Raw genomic sequence first — 24,659 nt, 5'->3', positions numbered from 1 at the left:
CCACCATCTAATAGATCTGTACCTGATATATCCATTGCAGTCTCAGGCCTTACTATAACTCCTAGGCAGCAGGCCCTCTGCCTCGGGGTCATGTTTGACGCAGACCTTTCCTTCACCCCTCATATTGAATCACTCGCACGTTCATGTCACCTCCACCTCAAAAACATCTCCAGAATACGCCCTTTCCTTACCAGAGATACATTAAAGATATTTATTGTCTTTCTGATTCATTCTCGCCTTGACTACTGTAACTCCTTACTAATCGGTCTTCCCCTTACTAAACTCTCCCCTCTATAATCTATTCTGAATGCAGCGGCCAGGCTCATCTATCAGTCCAGATGCTACAGCGATGCCTCTGGTCTGTGCCAGTCACTACACTGGCTGCCTATTCATTATAGAATAAAATATAAAGTTATCACCCTCATCCACAAGGCTCTCCACAATGCCGCACCTCCCTACATTTCCTCCCTCATCTCTGTCTACCGCCCAACCTGTACTCTCCATTCACTCAATGACCTAACACTTACATCCTCTATTATCAGAACCTCCCACGCTCATATTCAAGACTTCTCCCGAGTTTCACTACTTCTCTGGGATGTTCTATCTCGGACAATCAGATTAATTCCCAATTTCTACAGTTTCAAATGAAAACTAAAGACGCATTTTTTCAGACAGGCAATTTCTAATGTAAACCCTTCTTTACTAAAATTAGAATCCCCAAAATTTAACCTTCCTCTGTCCCCGCTCTCACATTACCCCACATGATATGATGCCATTTCAGGCTAATGTTAAAGGGGTTGGCCACTTTCAGACCAATATTGACAAACAAGTGTACAATAAAAAGATATACAATTTTCCTATATACTTTCTGTATCAATTCCTTTCTAGATTTCGGCTTGCTGTCATTCATTCTGTTAGTTCTAGTGGATATACTGTAAGTCTGACCATGGTCATGTGATGTACGGTCCATGGTCATGTGATGAGCACACAGATGTGGCTCGTTATAGTCACAGCACAATAATCAGACATCTGCCTGGTAACGAGCTGTGCACCTGTGTGCTCATCACATGACCATGGACCGTAAGTCACATGACCATGGTCAGAGTTTTATCCTCTAGAAGTAACAGAATAAATGACAGCAAGCCGAAATCTAGAAAACCGTGAGGAATTGATACAGAAAGTATATTGGAAAATTGTATATCTTTTTATTGTACATTTGTTTGTCATTATTGGTCTGAAAGTGGCCAACCCCTTTAAATGTCCAAGCTCCATCCACATGTTAAAGGACATGACTGGTGATGGCTCATAAAGTTGTATGTTTGTGTAATGACAGTAACCTCTATTACAAAATTGTATGACCTCTGTTTAATGCCGCCCCTGCTACCTCTTGTGCCACCCTCTCTACCTCATAGATTGTAAGCTCTTGCGAGCAGTGCCCTCAGTCCCATTCTGTGAAATGTATTTTCTTGTAATGTATCTTTCTGTCTGTATTTGAACCCTACTAATTGTACAGCGCTGCGGAATATGTTGGCGCTATATAAATAAAATGTATTATTATATTATTATTATTATTATTATTATTATTATTATTATTATTATTATTATTATTATTATTATTATTATTATTTATGTAAGCTGTAGTGGTACAAGTATAGTCATCTATGGGTTAGTGATTTTTCCACAGATCACATGTGCCAAATTCATCTATCAATCTAGCCAATGATATTGGTGGGGTTGACACAATGTTGATCTAGAGGCACTGTCAACACCTCATTATATTTTCCCACTAGCAACACCAGGGCCTCTGGGAACAAAGCAGAGAATGATTGTACTCTCTTAAGTATCTGAAGAATACAGAGGAGGGATATACAGGGCAGTTTTATCATAAGTCATTTGTGAGTCAATAAGGGCTGACATGCAATTAAAAAGGATCATCAGATGGACACAGCACAGATAGTTACTCCCCTTACAAGTGTAAAGTATGTGGAGGGATATTCATGTGACATCAATGCTCTATGGAGCAGTGATTTATTATCTTTGGTCAAATGTGTCTCTGCAAACCAGCATGGTATTACTTTAGGCAGGAAAATATTACGTCTCCTTACTAAATCGCTTGAGCCCCTTACATTGCAATATATCAGGTTAAAGTGTGATATTATAAAAGTACATAAGCATATCAAGGTGCCATGCATTAGGAAGCCAAAGATGGTACGTGCCATTTGACAATCCTATTACTAAATCTGAAAAACAAAGATGCATGCAACAACATAGTGTAAGACATTTCTCCTCTGATGAGAGGAGAAGCAAGTTTTTATTCTTAAAACTACATGATAGTTCAGTTGTAGAAGTAAGCTTAAGATAAAACAGTAACATAACAGGTGTCATATAAGGCAGATCTCCTGCAGTTAGCTTGGAAAGAAGAATGGAAAAGAATGGAAAGAAGAATGAAGAATGATAGCTGTAGGCGCGAGAACAAGTATCATGGGCAGAAAAAAAATTCTCTTCTTGTAAAATGTACTTGATTAATACAAAAGGAAAGGAGCGCTAATTTGGTTTATGGTGCACAGTTTGATTTTTGTACATCATGCCACTGTTGCTGAGCCACTGACTTGCAGTAAAGTTGAATCTGCAGACACATGACCCCATTTTGGAAATTACACCTCTCAAGGAATGTATCAAGTGGTGTAGTAAGCATTTATAACTCTTGAGGATTGCATTCATTTAATTTCCAAAAATGAATGTGTAGGTGAAAATTGCAATTTTTTCAGAGATATGCAATTTCAGTGCTCTATATGTTGTGCCCAGACACACGCTCCAAAAACTGTTAAGACAGGTGTCATGGCACAACAGCTTTTGGAACATTCATTTGTGTTAGAAGCTGGGTGCAAAATAATGTGCATTGAAGTTATATATTTTTGGAAGAATTGGCATTTTCACCTTTCACCATCAGCTGCGTATTCATTTCTGGAAAATAAATTCAAATTTATATTTTTTAATGCCAGTTTTTTAAATTGCTTATTGACTTTTTAACTGGAGCTTTAAGCCACGGGTTAATGTAAAATGTTTATACCTGTGTCCAATGGGTTTACATTTTGGTATATACTTGCTCAATGTAGATTTAAATGTCTCCCAAATAACCTCTGTTTCATTATTTGACAACAGCTGCTACCAGTCTATGTCCTGGAGTGCAGCCCTTAACCAGGGAACATTGGCCTTTTCTAACATTAAAAGATTTCATCCTCTCAACATTTGTTTGCTATTTACAATTTAAATGGTATATGATTATGGTCACCGTTAACAAGGATTTTGCCAACAGTGATATCCCGAGCAAGTCCCATATTATTAAAGATGATCAGATCCAGCAAAAAATCCCCTCTAGTTGGATCTTCTACTAGATAAACCATAAAACTGTCCTGCAAAAAGTTGATGAATTTCCTCCCCTTTACAGACAGTGCAGAATCATGACTACAGGTAGTTAAAATCTCCCATCAAGACCACTCTACCTGCTTCTGCCACCTGCTCAATTTCCTTATACCACTGACTTTCTAACTTGGTTATGTTGGGGGGGGGGGATGTTATAGATTATATCAAAAAGTATTTTAGCAGTAAATTTTTTATAAACCTAATAAGTGTACTTTGGTGACTCGACAGTTTTTATATATTTTTTTTTTGAACAACAGAACCTCTTAGCTGTAGAACACTACAGCGAGGTCCACAGGCCCAATGATGGGAGGCTGTATGTCTGAACTCAATGTGAACTACTGCAAAGACTCTGCAGCGTGAAAATCAATGTGAACTACTGCAGAACACTGCAGCCTGAAAGACAATGTGAACTACTGCAAGGCACTGCAGCCTGGACTAAATGTGAACTACTGCAAGACACTGCAGCCTGAACTAAATGTGAACTACTGCAAGACACTGCAGCCTGAACTAAATGTGAACTACTGCAAGACACTGCAGCCTGAACTCAATATGAACAGTGTGTACTGTGCGACACTCCATGTGAACAAGGTGCAACTAAAACCCTGCCAGTTTAGCTCACTGGCCAGGTGCACCAGTACAAGTTAAACACAAATGGCTGCCAAGGGTTAACACTCACCCCAGGCCAGCAAACACACACACTTACCCCTGCAACAGCTAGGGGCCACCACAGTAGTTTTAGAACATTCTCCTGCACACAGCTTGGAGTCCCCAGGGGGGTTGCATGCTCCGGCACACAGCTTGGAGACATCACACACCCACGCTCCGCACACAGCTTGGAGCCCCCAGGGGTGTTTGCATGCTCCAGCACAAAGCTGGGAGCATGCTCCCACACACAGCAGGGAGCCATACATGAAGTCAGACAGTACACATAGGCTATCTCAGAGACCATACCTGCTGCAGATCTATAAGCTGGAACGGCGTCTACTGCTCCTAGCCCTGGTGTAGATCTAGCAGTTCAGGGTTTACAGGTCCTAACTAACAGCACCAAGATTGAAGCAGAGAAACCATACACAGAGGCCTAGTCTGACAACCTGCCTGAATACTGGAGCCTATCCCTGACTACTGTCATTCATTCTGTGGACTTTGAGGAAATTTTTGTCAAAGTGTGAGCACCCGGTGGGGATCGGCTCACACTATTTAAAGGGAAGTCCCCGTCCAATAGGGGCAGTGGTGATGACCTCACCGCTCATGCTCAATAGGGGAGAAATGGCACTTAGCTTGTGAGCGGCTCCAATACGTCTGAGCATGCTCAGTAGGGTGAAAGCTGGATGGTTAAACTGACCCGCAGGTGGCGCTGTGCGCTATGATAGAGACCTGCGCGACCCAATCCTAAAAGCCTGAGCTTTAGTCTCAGCTCTAGATTCCTAGGCAAAGCACTGAAACCAGCTGTAAAATATATAATAGAAGCCCCCACTTACCATGTGTTATCTGCAACATTAGTGTCTTCTTATGTTTTAGAGAGCTATGGCCTGGTAGCGATTGCTACTACTGCACCTCTTATAGCTACATCTCTGACTTTAACCCTAATTTCCATATGAATACAACAGAAAATTGGGCTCCAAAGCTGAATAACAGGGGTATATTTGAGAACTGTAGAAGACACTTAACAAGGTGTACAGTGATTAGATTAATAACCATTTTACTGCTGATAGACTCCCTTAAGTGTAGACTCATACAGAGCAAATTTATGAAGTTATCCTTTTCATTCAAATGAGCCTTGAAGAATTCCAAAATATTACCATACAGATAAATGGTGTTGATTTTCAGATGCAGAAATTTCTGAAACAAATCTACTAAATGTGAATACACCCTGAAGGAAAAAAAAAATTAACATTTCATGTCTTGTACTTTGTTTTAAAATACATATCAAAATTGGAAAGTATTAAGCATGTGATTACCTTAAAAATCTTGTCTGATGAAGAATAACAAATTTGCATATAGATGATTATAGTTAATTGTGTACTATCATACCTATCATTACTTTTCCTCAAACAAAACCTGAACATGAAATGTAGCTTCTGAAAGCACTATTTCAGGATGTATTATCTATTTTAGGTTCCTAAAGGGATTTGCATTAAAGGGCAAATGAACCAAAGTGACATGCTATTAGTGTTCATTTGCCTGTAATTAGAAATTATGTCTGTCTGGAATAGTGAAAGTTATCAAATGTTTAGCAAATGATGGACATTATTTTTCTCATTTTCTTCTTGACTGTGAAGACAGCAGGTCATCGACACAGGTGGCATCACACAACAATCTCTATAAAAACCAAAGTAGGTTGCTATAATTGTCTATATTATAATTTGGTTTGGAGAAGAATCACTGAATATATAAATCTACCTATCTATCTATATACAAGACAATTCAGACAGCACCTCCCAATGTGAACAAGTGCAAGCAACTGTGGTAAAATACATAAAAACAAAAAAGTGTAGCAGCACTCTTTACACAGCACAAAGGCTAGAAAGAACAGAGATAAAAACTGCATTGCAGCTATAAAAATATTAATATGGTCTACAGAATAAATATATACATTTGAGGTTCTTTATTGTACATATTTGATCAAAAAGTAATAAGCCCACCTGCCCCGACAAGGCGACCTCATTAAGGTAGGATCCTACACTGATATCGCTCTCGGACCCAAATATGAGTCTACAGTGTGAACATAGGGCAATAAACATACCTCTCCCAGACCCAGAATAGGTCTACAATGTGAACACAAGGGAGGCAGGATCCACAGCATACTCCACTTAAATAGCCAAGGGGAAATGTAGATGTGGTGGGGGCCATAGAAACCCCAAGAAGAACTTGTCTGTCCACCCAGAATGTTGAGAGACTGACCTTGTTACGAGGAATCAGGCGTGGATCAGACAAGATTTTCACCCACCAATACCTGATGCATCAGATTAAATCATCCAAGCTACCTCATCCAAACCTTGACAAAAGAGTGGACAGCTGTGTATCACACTTTTTTCATTCCTCCTATCCTGTAGTTCCATTGCATTGTCATTGTTATTTTCCAGTAGCAAAATTGAACTATAGCTTTGTATCATGCAGTGTCCATGATAGCATAAATGTCTCTCAGTTTGAAAATATCCCAAAATGGCTCTGTCTTCCTGAAAAAAATCTTATATTGTGTCTGTGACATTAGTACTCTAAGGTCCCCCCCTACCACTCATTATTGATTGAGAGGCTGTTATGTGATGTCAAGTGGTGCTAGAATCCCAACATCAAAGATATGTGTCTCCTTTGTCTTTTCCTTGCCTAATGCATGTCATTTTAGTTCACCCAAGAGGAATCAGAAAGATTTTGGAACAGCTAGTTACAAAGCAGTTCACCCATTTCTGTGAAGCCATCAAAATTTGAGAATGTGACTGATCATGCCAAACACTAGTGTTTTTGTCCACAGTTGGCTAAAGAGATTTATCACTCATTAAGAATTTTTTGGACTGACTGGCACATCAGCTTCGGCCACCTACAAATTTGCAGGATCTACAGGGCTAGATGCAACATCTATGAGCAAATGTATCTCAGGATACCACAAGAAACCTGCATGACTCTGTGCTTATCCATATACAGACTACAAGCGACCCATCAGGATACTAGAGCCTCCTTTCACTTGTACAGTTTTCGTAATAAACACATTTTTGTTCTAAAATTGTAATAATTACATTTATCATCATTATATTAAGTCATAAAAAGTTGAATTCAATTCCAACGTCTCCTTCATAGTGCATTTTTTTTACCAATTAGTCTATACTGTATATAAATGTAGCCGTTTAACTTGAGTTTCTTCAAAGATAACCAAATTCATTGAAAAACCATTGAAACATTCTAGTTAATACTCAGTGCCATGCATGTTGTATTGTAACATATCATAACATGTATTAATGTATTATAAGTCATGGTAACTATATCTATATCTGCATATCTATTTGGATAGATAAAACAGTCCGGTCTGTAAGCAACTTGTATGGATGGAAAATGTCCTTTTATTGGAAAAAGCAGTACACCACATATTGGTCCTCACAGGAACCTTTCTCAAGTGCTCAAAAGGTTCCTGTGATACGTGATGTACTACTTTCTCCAATAAAAGGACATTTTCCATCCATACAAGTTGCTGGCAGACCAAATAGTTTTTTCTATTGCAAACCCTTTTGCCTGGAGAGGGGTTTCTGCCGTGCAATTTATGGAATAGTGCCCAGATTTGCTGGTGCTGCTACAGTTGTTTATTTGTAATATCTAGATAGATAGATAGATAGATAGATAGATAGATAGATAGATAGATAGATATTATATATGTAGCATAGTTTACCAGAACTGCTACGACTGATTAAATTGCTGTAGCAAGATATCTCATTGCTGAAGACATCAAAAAAATCTTTGGTCTAAAAAACATTTTTCAATTACTTTTCACTGTTTTTTTGTTGTCTTCTGTGATTAGATATCACGTTGTAGCAGCTTAATCAAATGTAGAAATTGGGGTTAACATTGCTACTTCTGTAAATATAGTCTACCTGTCTATCGGTCTATCTGTCTAGCTATCTTTCTATTCATGCTCCATGCTTATATCTGCTTTTAATCTATGATTATACATGAATTAAGAACAAAGTGCTAAATGGAAGATCTGTGAACATTTTAACTGTATCATTGGCTTTAAAACTTACTGGATTCTAAAAGTGTAATTGAAGCTGAAATTGATGAGAATGCCGCCGCGGCAGGACAGAGAAAAGGCGAGAATGAAGTCATTACTCGCCCACATAACTTATCTAAGCCTTCCAATAATAAGTCTGGCAGGATTAAATAATGACAGTATTACTTCCTTTCTTGTATTTTTTGCATATCCAAGAAACATGTAATGCTGATTAATAGGAATTTCTAATATTCTTAACATGTACAACTTTAAAGCCTATTTGGGAAAATTGTACCACAGGTTAAGCTCCATTCCAATTTCATTCTGTACAGGTTTCTGAAAGGCACTTTGAACTGAATGGTGTTCAGTCATTGTGCTGTACATGATTAAAGGGGTAAGCACAGTCATTAACAAAACTGACTAATGGACTACAGTGTTTAAAACTCCCAAATGCCACAATGATAAAATGAAGGTATTTACTTATTAATTTTCTTACATAGATCTTAGTTTGGTAACACAAGATCAAGGCAATTTTCCTTGTCTTTCGTGCTTGCATAAGAGAATTTACTAAAAAACATAGTTATTTTATTTTAGTCAACACTGTACCATAACATGACTACACAAGTACTCAATCCACAACCAACAGCACAATTTCATTTAGATTTGCTTAGTGCAATGTAAAGCATTCTCTTCTGTATCTGATGACTATGATATATATCAAAGTGTATTATAAGTGTATTAATATTTACTTTATTTCATGAACCATATTCACACCATGTTTGCACAGTTTGTAACATAGTGATACAGTTTGCAAATGTGTGGTATTTAGAAGAGTGACACCAACAAACTGTACTGTTCTACTAACTATATTGACCCATAGGCCAACTACCATATAAGAACAAAAAATCGATATAAAACGTATAAATTTATTGAAAAACATAAATAACAATAAATATGGATTCAGAGGCAATTTGTGCAACCAACAATGGATGCAATGAAATACATACTAGCAGGTTTCCATGAAAAATGCGCTTTATAATTAGTCAATGCAATACTGAATGACAAAAACAAGAGTACTCCATAGGGTGGGTATCCTTCATTGTGTTCAAATAAGTATATGAAAGGATCATAGATCACTAGCAATTGCTGAAAGCTAACACATTAACCCACAATATTGCAGACATAAGAGGAAGCATTTGAGATACATTTACATTACCTGTATGTATAACATGCATTAGTACGCGCCCCGACGCGCGTTTCACCACATAAGTGGCTTCGTCAGGGGGAAAGGATAGCCTTTCCCCCTGACGAAGCCACTTATGTGGTGAAACGCGCGTCGGGGCGCGTACTAATGCATGTTATACATACAGGTAATGTAAATGTATCTCAAATGCTTCCTCTTATGTCTGCAATATTGTGGGTTAATGTGTTAGCTTTCAGCAATTGCTAGTGATCTATGATCCTTTCATATACTTATTTGAACACAATGAAGGATACCCACCCTATGGAGTACTCTTGTTTTTGTCATTCAGTATTGCATTGACTAATTATAAAGCGCATTTTTCATGGAAACCTGCTAGTATGTATTTCATTGCATCCATTGTTGGTTGCACAAATTGCCTCTGAATCCATATTTATTGTTATTTATGTTTTTCAATAAATTTATACGTTTTATATCGATTTTTTGTTCTTATATGGTAGTTGGCCTATGGGTCAATATAGTTGGTTTCTGTTAAATACTACCTAGATTTGCCCTATATATTTTTTTGTTTTGTACTGTTCTACTGTAGTTTTGATGTGGTTTTTCATAGTACAATACCCTGTTTGTGTTCTTTAGGCATATACCTTTTAATAAGTGTATTTCACATATGGCCAAAATTGTTGGTACATCTCGTTTAATGAAAGAAAATCCCACAATGGTCACAGAAATAACTTGAATCTGACAAACTGGAATTTGCCAAACTACATGTTGACAAGCCACAAAGCTTCTGGGAGAATGTCCTATGGACAGATGAGGCCAAAATCGAACTTTTTGGCAAGGCACATAAGCTCTATGTTCACAGATGGAAAAATGAAGCATATCTTGAAAAGAACACTGTCCTCACTTTGAAACATGGAGGTGACTTTTATGTTCTGCGGCTACTTTGCTGCATCTGGAACAGGGTGTCTTGATAATCTCAAGAATATCAAGGGATTCTAGAGAGAAATGTGCTGCGCAGTGTCAGGAAGCTTGGTCTCACTCGCAGGTCATGAATCTTGCTATAGAATAATGACTAGAGATGAGCGAGTACTGTTCGGATCACCGGATCCGAACAGCACGCACGCATTGAAATGAATGGACGTAGCCGGCACGCGGGGAGATAAGCGGCCGGCCGGCGTCAAAGTGGAAGTACCAGGTGCTTCCATTCATTTCATTGCGTGCGTGCTGTTCGGATCGGCTGATCCAAACAGTACTCACTCATCTCTAATAATGACCCAAAATACACAACTAAAAACATTATTCTGAATTGGCCTTCTACGAGCCCTGACCTAAATCCTATTGAGCATCTATAAAAGGAGCTGATACATGCGTCTGGAAAAGGCACCCTTCAAACCTGAGACAACTGGAGCAGTTTGCTCATGAGGAGTGGGCCAGAATACCTGCTGAGAGGTGCAGAAGTCTCATTGACCGTTACAGGTATCGATTGAATGTAGTGATTGCCTCAAAAGGTTGTGCAACAAAATATTGAGTTATCATTTCTGTCCAAGCCTGTTTCATGAGTTTTATTTATTTATTTATTTATTTTTTAAATTCTGTTGAAGCAAAAAGCAATGTCTGACTTTCATTTGTTCATTTTGATAGAATTTTTATATATTATTACTTGTCAGATTCAAGTTATTTCTGTGACCATTGTGGGTTTTCCTTTCATGAAATGAGGGGTACCAACAATTTTGTCCATGTGTGTATATACCTCTGTATACCATTTTAGGACTGATTAGAAAAGAGTATGATGCCCTGATTTTTATACCAACAGAGGTATATATTGGGTATAGAGGGGTAAATGCTCAAAGGCTTCTCTAAAACATAGGAAGACAATAACATTATAGATAACACATGGTAAGGAGGGAGGGGGGAGCTTATTACAGAATTTGCATTGAGGCCCCTGGTTATTGCTTACATTTTTGTTTTGTTTTTTATTTAAAAATGTACATTTGGTTCTGTCTGATGAAAAAAAAAACAGCAAAAGACAATGATCAACCAAATAGTTACTGACTGAAAAAGGTACAAATGTGATGAAATGTGTCACCTTAAAAAAAATACTTACTGTGTGACAGATATTTGCAAAAGTTTCCAGAAAATGTATTCTAATTTATGATTCCAACATTATTCCCTTTTATATACTGTTAATAATTATAAAGCCTATATGTCCTTCTTTCATTTAGGTGTGACATAATATTGTTTGTGAAGGATGGCAAAGATATGTCTGGAGAGACCTTCAGAACATTTATCCTCAGGTTATATGGAAATATGCAAATAGATCATCTGAATAATAATAATAATAATAATAACATCAAAACTTGGTTGAAATTAGAGATGAGCGAGTAGTATTCGATTGAGTAGGTATTAGATCGAATACTACCATATTCAAAATACTCGTACTCGATCGAGTACCACTCGCTATTCAAATGGAAAAGTTTGAAGCAGAACCAGCATTGATTGGCCAAATGCTATACAGTCGGCCAATCAACGCTGGTTCTTCTCCTACCTTTAGAAGTCTTCTCCATGCAGCTTCCCCGAGGTGTCTTCCGGCTCAGAATTCACTCTGCCTGGCATCGGGCCTGGGCAGAGCCGACTGCGCTTGCCCGCACTACAAGAAAATGGCCACTTTGACTATAATTGGCCATTTTCTTGTAGTGCGGACATGCGCAGTCGGCTCTGCCCAGGCCCAATGCCTGGTACAGTGAATTCAGAAGACGCCGCAGGGTTTGCTGCATGGAGAAGACTGCTCGGAGGATCCAGCTTGACCCTCACTCATGGACTTGGTAAGTATAATTTGATGGAACATTGCCTACCCCTGAAACGAGCATTTTCCCCCCATAGACTATAATAGGGTTCGATATTCGATTCGAGTAGTCGAATATTGAGGGGCTACTCCAAACGAATATCGAATCTCGAACATTTTACTGTTCGCTCACCTCTAGTTGAAATTCTATTATCTATAACTAAATAAGATTGTTCTGACTAAAATGAGAATTCTCCATCAATGCCTTTATTCTCTTACACTTAGAAGAGGGCCAACCCCGTTCCATATAAGTCAGGTTCAATCTGAATATCCCCAAAAATAAAGCACATTTATACTCGCCTATCCTCACCTATTATTAGCCTCCAGCATTCTCTTGGTGAGGTTATACACCTGGCGTTACCTCTGAGGCCTGTGATTGAACCAAAGTTGTCATATTGGCATGCCACATGTCATGACGTAATGTCTTCAGGCATCGTTAACTCATCAGGTGAGTGTTGATGCTGTGAAAAGGCCGAAAAGAAGTAAGGGAAGGTGACTATAAATGATTCATACCTTTAAACATCACCCCTCGGCCTCCACCTATTATAGTCTGGATTGAACATTTTGTCTAAACATGAGATGAAATGAATATTCATAGATTTACACATCTCTACTTACAGAACTTATCCCTGTCTAGTTAGATTATGAGAAAGGGAAAGTGAGGGAGCTGTGCAAGTGATATTAAAAGTCTATTGTATACAGATACAGATACAAAGAAGTCTAGCGCATTCAGACTCCTTTAGGGCTAGTTCACACCTGAATAGGGGGTGGCAGAATTTGGTCTGGAAAAAAAAAACGCTTCAGGAATTAGGAAGCAGTTTTTGACATTGAAGCGGTTTTTGGAGCAGTTTTTGGTAAAAACTGCCTCCAAAACCGCCAGGCGGTTTTTCCCTCCAGCACAGGAACAAACCGGGAACAAACCGCTAGCAGAAAAAAGACCGCTAGCATTCTACATAGATCTCTATTGTGAGGGGGCAGATTTCGAGGAGGATTCCGTGCCAAAATCTGCCCCTCTTGACCCGTGTGAATAGGGGCTTAAAAGATGATAATAAATGAATACAATTGTTCTACAATTTAATATAAAAGATATAATATAATTAAAAAATATATATATACACACACACATACACACAAGTATATATGTATAATTTTCTAAAGGAGTCTGTGTGCACTAAAATCAGCTCTACGGTATCTGCACATAGTACAACTTTCTAAGATTGAATTCTATTGATTTTTATGACAGTGTCAAACATTCAATCATAACTGCAAAATGAATAAATATTTTATATTTATATGTGTAAGTGAGCAATGAAATTGCTGATGTCTTTTTTTTTTTTTTTGTAGAAACCCATGCTCAGCAGTATGCACATGTTTACAACCAATCATTTCATTTATCCTTCTTTCTTTTTATTATGTACAACAGCACAAAATTTGCTTTTCCTTAGATGCCATACACATGACCAAGAAATAGCATCAATTATGGATTATATCTACAGAAGCGGTCTCTGATAAAAGCAATTTATAATCCAGATCACTGAACATAGGGTGGACATGAAAATAAATTTAAAAGGCATATCTAGGTATTTTGCCTTTCATAATATCCTGTAAATTTATTCAGGAAAATTTAAGACTTAACTCCTTCCCAACATCATGTCCCCTTGTCTGCTCTGGCCCCAGACCACCCATTTGAAAGAAGAGAGCCTAATTATCTAATCAGGCATTGACACTAACTGCGCTACCCACAAGTACAGGACTTCACTGCTGCTGATGGGATCCATGTACAAACAGCAGACAGAAAGTGAATTTTAAACTGATGCTCTAAACCATTGCCCCTTAAACAACACTATCAAATCTGCATCCCTTAGAATGACTCCAATGTTGACCACCTTTTTAAAATAACACCCTTTTATTATATTAACACTAGGATCACATTAAACTTCAAGTCTCTGTTGGAGACTCCATCCAGATTCCACTTAAAATCAGCAGTGTGTGGGGCTGCATAGTGGCTCAGTGGTTAGCACTGCAGCCTTGCAGTTCTGGTTCGAATTCCGCCACAGGCAAAAAAAAAAAAAAAAAAAAAAATCTGCAAGGAGTTTGTATGTTCTCCCCGTGTTTGCATGGATTTCCATCCCATATTCCAAAAACATACTGATAGGAAAAATGTACGTTGTGGGGCTCACAATCTATGTTAAAAAGAATAAATAAAAAAAAATCAGCAGTGAGTAAAGGAGGACTTTTCTCTAGGCAGCGTTTTTACTGAACCTGGCAGAGAAAAAAGTCCTTCTTTGCAGGGTGGAAAACTGTGGGACATCCATTATAGTTTCCATTTGCCACTTTTTAAGCCGACAGGGTCTCCCTCTTTTGGGTCCTCATATGAAAGTGTGAACCTAGTGTTAGGCAGAATTTCAGTAGTAAACATGGCAGATGGGACAGAAGGATTGAGACTGTAAAAATCTGATCTAGAGGATAAGAGCTGCTAAACTATGAAAACATCCAATGCTGTTACTCCCACACCTGAATAACACATCATGAGAGAGGCAGGCACATGAACATGCATTAAAGATGTAGTGCAATACCTTCTTCAGATATTAAATAAAAAAAATCTAACTACCATATACTAAAGAATGTTTAAAATGATTCAAACAAATTTTGTTTCTAAAGCATAAAATTAGCATAGGTTTTCCCTTAATTGGAAATTATTTTCATACTTTCCTGCCTACTTCCATGGCAGCATTCTGCTAAATCTAATTTTCTGTAATTTTGGGAAAGTATGTGTCAAGCTATTTAAATGTCTACAACATTGAAAGTGAAAAGCAAAGACTAATTGGATCATACAAACCCGATTCCATCTGAAATTCACAAAAAGTTTGAATCCTGAAGTGTCAAAAAACAAAACTTTTGTAATTGATCTCATACAAACCAAAAATGGCCTCTGCCATGTGAAACAAAGAGCTGGAGGACCACATGATATGGGACAGACAGATATCCAGACAGACTTTCTAGTAATTCTTTACATCAGCCAATCATGAGAGGTTGTAGGTATAGAAGTGACTGATGATGTTATAGACACAATATAAGAGAATAACCAGACAGAAGTCATTTTGTGGAGATATGACAGAGAGAGAGAGAGAAAGAGATAGAAACAGAGAGAGAAAGAAAGAGACAGAAAGAGATAGAGAGAGCGAGAGAGAGAGAGAGAGAGAGAGAAAGAGAGAGAGATAATGAGAGAAGGAGAGAGAGAGAGAAAGAGAGCAGGGATAGATCTTAGTCAGAAAGGACAGTGCAAAAATAAGGAAAATGGAGTTATACAAAATACACTTAGGAGGCAATGGAGAGTGATGAGAAGAGGATACATTATATATATTTCAATAAAGGGATTCTATCATCAGAATTCCCTTTTTAAAGTAAATACACATAGGAATAGCCTTAAGGAAGGCAATTCTTCTCTTACCTTTATTATTCTGATCCGTGCCACTGTTCCTGAGAAATATCTTTCTTACTTATGTAAATTAGTTTTCTCGCAGGACTGGGGCTGTTCCCCAGCGCTCAAACAGCACTGGTGGCGTGCCAAGAGTTGCTTGAAAATTCTCCACTGGTGCCTCTGTCTTCTTTTCTGGACCGCCTCTTCTCTCGCGCTCCCATCACGTCTTCATCCAAAAGCGCCAACTGTGCATGTCTGTCGGCCATTTTCCTGTGGTTGAACGGGAGAGGCCACAGAGACCTTAATATTTGGAGTGGAGAATAGCATCATACCACCATTTTATAGTCTGGGCAATCCTCATCCCAAGTCTGGGATTAGCAATCACAATGAAAGCCCTAACTACAACATCCATCAGGAAGCAGCATATGTTACTAGTTAACACAGTATATTTAATTTTGGAGAGCCAGACCACTAAAACAGCAGTTACAAAAGGAGACTGGTAGACCCCATTGACGTTTGGTGTTTGCTGTTACAAAACTGAAACAGCAATGGTAGAGTGGGAAGGATAGTTTATTATAAAAGATGTTAGCATTGTTTGAGGAAATGTAGAACAATGTGATCAGATCGTCATGTGATAAGCCTGCCTAAACAGAAGTGACTTTAGGGTATTAATGAGATTGTCCGGGTAGAGCATTCCAGAGCATTGGAGCAGCTCAATTACCCTGAGCCCTAACCCTATAGAGATTGGACCAGAAGATTGGATGAGTCTCAGGAACTGGTTTAGTTTGCCATCATTGTATTATCTGCTCTAAGAGATTCTGCTCAAAGGTTGGCATCCTGAAGGAAATAGAATTGTCCTCCACAAATATGGAAAACATTACTTTTGTGAAAAATAAATCAGGCATGGATCTGTGACAACAAATAGATCTTTTATTGATGACAATTGGGACTAGCTACAGTATAAATCAGAGGCCCGATAATGCCAATACTACTTTCTGTGTTGTCCATTTTCCACATGTACTGCTAGTGCTGCTATTACTACATGGCCCTACATCGCCAGACATCTTCTGCTTTGTCCATTAGATTCCATACTGTACTACTGACTCTAGAATTTCATACGTACTTCTACTGCTGCTATTACTACCCCTACCTGGCCAGACACCTTCTGCTTTGTCCATTATGTTCCATACTATACTACAGCCTCTCAGAAACCACCTTATACTGTACGGAGTAAATATACAAACATGAAAAAACTGCTCCGAAACATGGGATAGCTTTATGATAGGCTTGTTAGAAAGTCATTGCCTCTTCCAATACTACTGTCAGACATCTGCCTTTATTAGGACTATTTTGTTAATTATTTTTAAAGGTATAAGAGATGTGACAATGTAGTGTGTTTTTAAGCAGGCTTTTATAAATACTGGCCACCATCCATATACCATTAGCCATATACAGTTTATTGCCATTGTATTAACATTATTAAGGTTGTTTTCATGCTAAAGAGCTTGAAAGTAGTAGCGTATAGCCCTAAGAGTCTTCTGAGTCTCCTACACAATATTTTAGAACAATGTGGACATTTTCGATTCAGACCAAATTTATTTAGGCTTATTCAAATCTATTGGTCAATTCATACACAATGAAAACTGCGATCATCTCTAATGTACATCTTTCTTAGCAACATGTTGTAAATTTTATCCTGTTTTCTTTTTTATAACTTTTATTTAGCATAAACATTAATACAAAATGGGTTTTAAAAACACTCAACTAGTTTACAGGTTTGCTACCTGGTTGCTAAAACCAAAGCTTTTGACATATCATAAGTAAAATCTCTTGGACTCTAGCTAAAACAATCTTCAGAAATTCCACATGTATTATTACTAGAGATGAGCGAACACTAAAGTGTCCGAGGTTCGAAATCCGATTCGAACAGCCGCACACTGTTCGGCTGTTCAAATGGATTTCGAACCCCATTATAGTCTATGGGGGGAAATGCTCATTTCAGGGGTAGGCAACATTCGATAAAATCATACTTACCAAGTCCACGAGTGACGGTTGGGCTGGATTCCCCTTGAAGTCTTCTCCCGGCGCAGGGTCCCCGCGTCCTCTTCCGGGTGGAATTCACTCTGCCTAGGCATCCGGCCTAGGCAGAGCCGACTGCGCATGCGCGTGCGGCTCTGCCCAGGCCCGACGCCTAAGCAGAGCCGACTGCGCATGCGCGTGTATGCGAGTGCATGCCTGCGCATGCGCAGTCGGCTCTGCCTAGGCCAGATGCCTAGGCAGAGTGAATTCCACCCGGAAGAAGACGCGGGGATGCAGCACGGAGAAGACTTCGGAAAGGTAAGAGAAGAACCAGCGTTGATTGGCAGAATGTATAGCATTCTGCCAATCAACGCTGGTTCTGCATCGAACATTAAACTTCGAACAGCTAGTAGTGTTTGATCGAGTACCGTAGTATTCGATCGAACACCTACTCCATCGAACACTACTCGCTCATCTCTAATTATTATGCTTAAGCTGGTAATTTATGTCTTTGCGTTTTACTTGTCCTTACTTTAAGCTTGTCTTTTGAAATCTATTTGTAAAATTGGCTAATGAAAAAAATATTGTATGACCCAAATCTTATTGTGTTAATCTGGAATTACATTCTCTTCTATGTTTGCATGATATAGTTGCACGGTATTATATATAAATATTAGGTTATGAAAGTTGAATACTAAAATGCTATTCATGTGTATTTTCATTATTGACTTAGGAAGATAAAATGTGCTGGTGCTAGTAAGAATACTTGACTTATAATAGATGAACAGAACCCTGAAACACAGACTAGCCAATCCATCAAAACTACTGAGGGCATAGCACTTTCTAAAAGCAATTACAATATAAAGGTAATAATAACCACAATATTTTGAGCACTTAGTTTTATATCAGGTGACATTAGCCTTTTGAAGAATAAAGAAACAGTAATTTTTATTAATTAGAAATCACTCACAGTAAGACCAAACATTGAATGTTCCAGTGGAAAGTTTTCAGGTTTTGCGTTGTATTTTGTGGTAGAATCTGCCCATACTGTAGATATTGGATTAATTTAAAGGACCATGTTTTCAGCTAAATAAAGTACTTTGGAAATTGAATGGCCTTGCCTAGTTGAGAAGGCTAATAGGATCAAATAGAAATCTGCAGTATCCTATATTGCTGTTGTCTCTTGTGACCTTGTTCATCATTGACACTGTTGTCATTGAATTGAATGTAGTTACCTAACAGTTCAGTGAATTTGCTAGGCTTCCCTTACTTTCTGTTCAGTAAAAATATTGAGTACTGTAAATTTATCTCACTTCTGTCTCAACTAAACTCTTTTTATTCTCTATATATTTTTCGCAATTATTCTTAAAATACTTCATATTATCAATATACTTCACATTGAGAAGCTAGTAGTCTCTGGATTATTGTATTTTTTGTTTAAAAAAAAAGAAGCAAATTTACTAATTTTATTTGAAGAAAAATATGAAGGATAACAAATAGAAGAATTCAAACTTAAAGAGGACCTTTCATGGGCACAGGCAGTTTTATATACCGCTTGAAAGCCGACAGTGCACTGAATTCAGCGCACTGTCGGCTTTCCCGATCTGTGCCCCGGGTGAAGAGCTATGGGTACGCCTCCCTCCCTCTCCTCACAATACTCGTCCATAGACGAGTATTATCAGGAGGGAGGGGAGGGAGGCATTCCTCCCCGCTCACACAGTACAGCGCTATAGGTGCTGTACATTCACATTGGGGAAACAGGATGCCTGTTCTCATGATGAATAGGGTGATGGGTTCCAGGTGAACCTTACAAATATTTGCAAGATAATTCTCACAAGGTTCGTCTAACACTAATGACTATCTCCAAAAATAAAGAGTAAAGTGACTGCTGCTTACCACTTCCAAAGTTGTGCTTTGGGGTGCTAGACTGACCTCCGGACCAACAAGGACATCAGGAGCTCTGGTGAAGAACTCCAGGGCCTGGTTCCGCTCCGGTTGGGAGAGTGTAACACACCTAGTACTGTTTTTGCCTCAGCAATTGGGGATTCTAGTTGCCCAGGACTTACTGGGCATCAGGTTCCTAACAGTATATTTAGTCTCAGAGCAGTTTAACAAATCTTGATACAGTCAAAATAGAACAAAACCTGTTTTAATAAAATTAATTTTCTTGAATCAACTATAATATTTAATGTTACCATATTTGTTAAACCTTTGTATGTATATCTCAAAGACAGGTTAAGTATTTAAACACATAAAATGTATACATCATGCATCACAACTACAGCATAGGGATGTTTTCCAACAGATGTTCCTTTTTATTGTCCGTTTTATAAGTACTACTTTCAAATGCATTAGAACCAGTGAATTGCAACAGCTCATCTAAAACTATATAACCCAAGGTCAACCTGGAGGCAAAATATGTCAATGGAAATTGCCAGGTCCTCCAGGAAATGTGACAGAAAAGAGTATAGAGTTTGGAAAGTTGAAATGTAAAAAGTCATCTTTCCTTGTAATCAACCAAAGTAAATGTGACCTTTGCTTCAGGTATTACAAATGATATTTGTTCATCTTATTTCTTATTTAACTTCTTTAAACTGAGTGCATTTTATCAATAGCTTTTGTTTTTTCAATAACTACTGTATGTCATGGATGTTACTGAGTTACTAAGGGAGTATAGGGTACACTATGAAACCATGTGGAATATTAAATTAAGATGAGAACATAGGCAGTAAAACATACCAAAAATTGTGTGTCTGTACAGTAGTTTAGATATACTGTGGCAGTTCTGATTTTTTTTAAAAGGGATTCAATCATTAAAACGGCTAACACATATGAATAACCTTAAGAAAGGCTATTCTTCTCCTACCTTTAGATGTCTTCTCTGCTCCGCCGTTCCGTAGATATCCCGGTTGTCATCGGTATGCAAATTAGTTTTTTCGCAGCACTGGGGGAGGTCCCCAGCACTCAAACAGCATTGCAGGCATCCACAGTGCTGCGAAAAACTGCTCTCCAGCGATGACCTCTTCTTGCTCTGGAACGTTCTCTCCGTGATGTGTTCTTTGGATGGCTTCTTCTGGATTTAAATGGGATGCATGCGCAGTCGACTCTGCCATGCCTGCGGCCATTTTCTTGTGGCCTCATACACTCGTGAAAGCGGCCACAAGAAAATGACCGCAGGTTCAATGGCAGAGGGTGTTCCAGAAGAGGTCATCGCTGGAATGTTTTTTCGCAGCACTGGGGACACCCCCAGTGCTGCAAGAAAACTCATTTGCATACTGATGAAACCGGGATATCTACGGAACGTCGGCACGGAGAAGACATCTAAAGGCAGGAGAAAAATAACCTTTCTTAAGGCTATTCCTACGTGTTAGCGATAAAAAAATGCAGTTTTAATGATTGAATTCCTTTAAGTTAGTTTCATGCAGTACATGACAAAGTATATGTCTTTCTGCTACATGCACATTTCCTATTAGTTCTCAATCAATTCACAAACTGATGCAAAAACTGCCACTTAAAGAACAATAAAATTAAATAAATAAATAAATAAATAAAATACACCCACAGGCTAGACACAGGCCACTGTGTTTAATGTCTGTAGCCAGAGCAATTTTCAGCCTCTGTATTGCAAAGTTGATAGCTGCAACAAACACTTCGTGCTGTGTTTTTTATGGTAGTGTGAGGATGGGATTTGTTTAATTCATGTGTGACCCTAGCCTTGGGCTGGGATGACACAGAGGGGCTGATTTATCTTGGATTGTGTGCCATAAAAATGGCATACGAGCCATAAAAAAGTCAGATTTATTTATTTATTTTGTACAAGTCAGAATGTTTGTGCAAATTGTCACTTTTTAAGTTTTACACTCCTGTATTCAACTTTCTTAAAAGATGGAGGTGTGGAGCCAGTCAGGAGGTGACATAGATTTTGGTTTAATCACGTATAACCTGGTGGATGCACCTAATTTAGGAGGGTACATGCACCTAGTCATAAATTAAACAAAAAAAAATCTGACCTATAGATTCAGCAAGTGTGGAATAAATTCCTGAAACATAACCTTTATTCAAAATATCAAATAAAAAAAGCATCTAAATAACAACATATCTATTAAAACTCTATCCATCATACATTCTGCAAAAAAAATACACGTTTCAGCGACAACTCTGGAATTTTTTTAAGACAAACAAAAGTGGATTTTACCTTGCCAGTCAGCAAATCACAATACAAATCACACAACATTAAACAGCAATACCACAAACCAGAGAAATAAATGTCATATACTCTAGAGCTAGTAAAAAAAAATCAATATTTTTCTGTATCAGACCTCTATTGATATATTAAAATGAGAGAAAATGGATAGATCTCACCAGATCACCAGTGGCACGTCTGATGGTTGTATCCATGGTCCACCATTAGTACTGTGGGAATTGATGTCCTGGCCATTCAATTCTGACCCAGAAGCAGGTAAAGGGTCTGATTCTAAGGTCTGACTTTGGGTATCTCTGATTGGATCTCTGAATTACAGCCCTTCTGACATTACAGAGACTAAATAGCATATCAGGCATCAAAACTAATAGCATTGACTACTCTGGAATAATGGGGGCTAGACAAAAAAAATCCAACAATGATGGAATCAGCGGAACAGTGCCTATTAACAGATCATAACTAGAGATGAGTGAGTAGTACTCGATCGAGTAGGTATTTGATCGAATACTACGGTATTCGAAATACTCATACTCGATCGAGTACCACTCGCTGTTTCAATGTAAAAGTTTGATGCAGAACCAGCATTGATTGGCTGAATGCTATACAGTCGGCCAATCAACACTGGTTCTTCTCCTACCTTTAGAAGTCTTCTCCGTGCAGCTTCCCCGCGGCGTCTTCCGGCTCTTCATTCACTCTGCCAGGCATCGGGCCTGGGCAGAGCCGACTGCGCATGTCCGCTTGTAGTGCAGGCATGCGCAGTCGGCTCTGCCCAGGCCCGATGCCTGGCAGAGTGAATGACAAGCCAGAAGATGCCATGGGGACGCTGAAAGGAGAAGACTGCACGGAGGATCCAGCCCGACCCTCACTCGTGGACTTGGCAAGTATAATTTGATCGAACGTTGCCTACCCCTGAAACGAGCATTCCCCCCCCCCATAGACTATAATAGGGTTCGATATTCGATTTGAGTAGTCGAATATTGAGGGGCTACTCGAAACGAATATCAAACCTCAAACATTTTACTGTTCGCTCATCTCTAATCATAACAATTCAAGTTTGTGAAAGGTCCTTTTTAAAGAATACCTTGTTTCCCCGAAAATAAGACAGTCTCTTATAATTAATTATCTAACGAAATATATGACCTTTCTTATTTTCGGGGGATGTCTTATGCAGCGTCTGGAGCGGGGAACAATCGGCAGTCATGCTGATGCTTCCTTAGCAGAGCGCCGGCATGACTGCTGGTTGTATGTGATCCAGAAGGGGAAGGGGGGGGGTGTCTTATTTTCGGGGAAACAGGGTATATTAGTGAACAAAGCATGTACATATGTATATACAGTGGGGCAAAAAAGTATTTAGTCAGTCACCAATAGTGCAAGTTCCACCACTTAAAAAGATGAGAGGCGTCTGTAATTTACATCATAGGTAGACCTCAACTATGAGAGACAAAATGAGAAAACAAATCCAGAAAATCACATTGTCTGATTTTGTAAGAATTTATTTGCAAATTATGGTGGAAAATAAGTATTTGGTCAGTAACAAAATTTCATCTCAATACTTTGTTATATATCCTTTGTTGGCAATGACAGAGGTCAAACGTTTTCTGTAAGTCTTCACAAGGTTGGCACACACTGTTGTTGGTATGTTGGCCCATTCCTCCATGCAGATCTCCTCTAGAGCAGTGATGTTTTGGGGCTGTCACTTGGCAACACGGACTTTCAACTCCCTCTAAAGGTTTTCTATAGGGTTGAGATCTGGAGACTGGCTAGGCCACTCCAGGACCTTGAAATGCTTCTTACAAAGCCACTCCTTCGTTGCCCTGGCGGTGTGCTTTGGATCATTGTCATGTTGAAAGACCCAGCCACGTTTCATCTTCAATGCCCTTGCTGATGGAAGGAGGTTTGCACTCAAAATCTCACGATACATGGCCCCATTCATTCTTTCATGTACCCGGATCAGTCGTCCTGGCCCCATTGCAGAGAAACAGCCCCAAAGCATGATGTTTCCACCCCCATGCTTTATAGTAGGTAAGGTGTTTGATGGATGCAACTCAGTATTCTTTTTCCTCCAAACACGAAAAGTTGTGTTTCTACCAAACAGTTCCAGTTTGGTTTCATCAGACCATAGGACATTCTCCCAATACTCTTCTGGATCATCCAAATGCTCTCTAGCAAACTTCAGACGGGCCCGGACATGTACTGGCTTAAGCAGTGGGACACGTCTGGCACTGCAGGATCTGAGTCCCTGGCGGCGTAGTGTGTTACTGATGGTAGGCTTTGTTACATTGGTCCCAGCTCTCTGCAGTTCATTCACTAGGTCTCCCTGCATGGTTCTGAGATTTTTGCTCACCATTCTTGTGATCGTTTTGACCCCACGGGGTGAGATTTTGCGTGGAGCCCCAGATCGAGGGAGATTATCAGTGGTCTTGTATGTCTTCCATTTTCTAATTATTGCTCCCACAGTTGATTTCTTCAATCCAAGCTGGTTTCATATTGCAGATTCAGTCTTCCCAGCCTGGTGCAGGGCTACAATTTTGTTTCTGGTGTTCTTTGACAGCTCTTTGGTCTTCACCATAGCGGAGTTTGGAGTCTGACTGTTTGAGGGTGTGCACAGGTGTCTTTTTATACTGATAACAAGTTTAAACAGGTGCCATTACTACAGGTAATGAGTGGAGGAAAGAGGAGACTCTTAAAGAAGAAGTTACAGGTCTGTGAGAGCCAGACATCTTGATTGTTTGTAGGTGACCAAATACTTATTTTCCACCATAATTTGAAAAAAAATAATCTTACAAAATCAGACAATGTGATTTTCTGGATTTGTTTTCTCATTTTGTCTCTCATAGTTGAGGTCTACCTATGATGTAA

Source organism: Leptodactylus fuscus, chromosome 2 (assembly GCF_031893055.1).
Source record: "Leptodactylus fuscus isolate aLepFus1 chromosome 2, aLepFus1.hap2, whole genome shotgun sequence".
Taxonomy (NCBI): Eukaryota; Metazoa; Chordata; class Amphibia; order Anura; family Leptodactylidae; genus Leptodactylus; species Leptodactylus fuscus.
The sequence above is the reverse complement of the archived record's forward strand: the minus strand, read 5'-3'. Positions refer to the sequence as shown.